This window comes from Apium graveolens, chromosome 10 (assembly GCF_009905375.1).
Source record: "Apium graveolens cultivar Ventura chromosome 10, ASM990537v1, whole genome shotgun sequence".
Classification (NCBI taxonomy): domain Eukaryota; kingdom Viridiplantae; phylum Streptophyta; class Magnoliopsida; order Apiales; family Apiaceae; genus Apium; species Apium graveolens.
Genome location: NC_133656.1, coordinates 30099594 through 30101401, shown reverse-complemented (window position 1 = coordinate 30101401; position 1808 = coordinate 30099594).

Sequence of the window (1808 nt, the reverse complement as noted above, 5' to 3'; positions counted from 1 at the left end):
GGTATCCATCTCGAATGTCAAATCTGCAGTATCACCACTCCAGAAAAAGAATCTGGAAAAAGAATAATGGAGGACCCCTCCCCTTCAGCAGAAGACAAAGGACTTTTTCCTAAAGCAGGAATACTGCTCAACGCAAAATTGGGAAACCGATTTTAGTGGAGCTTCTACCTTTAATAAAGAGAGCATCTACTTTTGAAAAAGAGAGCATCTACTTTTTAAAAATGAAAGCATCTACTTTTGAAAAAGGAACATCTAATTTTTAAAAGGAGCATCTACTTTTTAAAAGGAGCATCTATTTTTGGAAATGAACCTGTTTTAATAATGTAAAGACCCTCGACCTTAGTCTATTAAAGGATGAGTTAAGTTTTAGGAAAGGCATCGAAAAATTTGGCGGACAGAAATCTTTGTATCCAAAAATTTAGCAAGTGTCCAGTAATAATGAGTGAGTAAACCCATTTAGGGTTCTAGTGATGTAGTAGTATGACTGCTCTGGAAGCTAATATCAAAAGCCTGTAATAAGATTTTATGATTGAATAAAAGTTATTTGTTTTACATTATACAGATTATTCCTGGAGGGAGTAAGGCGTCGCTGGGATAGTACCGATTAGGCAAGTTAGTTGTTAGGGAAATCAAGATGCATCCTTGGATGAAGCTGGTATGATGTTAAAATAAAGAACTTTATTTATCACATAATCTATGGTGGATAAAAGCTCCTGATTAGGTACACACAAAACATCTCTAGAACTCTATTAATTCAAATATATATTTGTTTGATAAACATCCGCATGATTATATTTAATCATAATTCCATCCTTCCTTGGACTATAAAACACCCTAGATTCATATCTAGAGTAACAGATGAAGACCTTTTCTTCTACGTCTGAGATCAATCTCACATATGATTTGACACAAAAAATCTAGTTGTTTTAGGAGAAACCCTAATCAATTTAGATTCTTTTGTTGAGAAACAAAGTCCATTTTATCTGAATAATAAAAATGAAGTTGATAGCTTAAGAATCTTCATACAAAGATTCATCAACATCAGACAGAGTCCTGATGACTCTCTCTCGACTACTAAAACTTTAGGTGTTACAAGACCTCTGGTTTTCGAACCTGGTTATCCAAAATATTTAGGTAACCATTCATGGGTAAAACATTGCTAGAAAATTAGTGTTTCAGAGACAATCAGGTGTAAAGGTTTTTTCACATTCACCTAAATCTTTGGAACAAAAAGATGAAGCAAGGAAGAAAAGTGTTTCATCAGTAACAAAACTCAAGAATGCAAATAGAAAGAAAAGGAAAATTCAAGCTGGTGTTAAGCTGGTTGATGAATCATCAAACACTGAAAGTGACATTGATGATCCAATTTTATTCAAGAAGCCTGCTAGACCAGTGGAGATTACCAGTGCTAATGCAGAAGAAGACCAAAGTTTATTTGCAGTTGCTAAGCCTAAGAAAAGGAGACTGATGAAGGCAGCATAAAAGATTCAAAAAAATTAGATGGTCCTACAGTGTTGGAAGATATTGCTCTGGATGAGGAATCTACAAATCCTAAAAACTCATTGTCAAATCCTGACAGGTCTCAAGCAATTCTTGACAAGATAGTGACAATTCCTGATTAAACAGTTACTACATCTCAAACATCCAAGATAGTTGAAATTGCTAAGGAAGTTGGTCTGCAGAAGTCCATTAAGAGAAAGGCACCGACTTCAACAGTTTATCAAAGCAAGAAGACCAAACTTCAATCATCACAGAAGGGGTACAATACACAAGAACCATCTTCTCAAAGTGAAGATGCAACTGTTAGA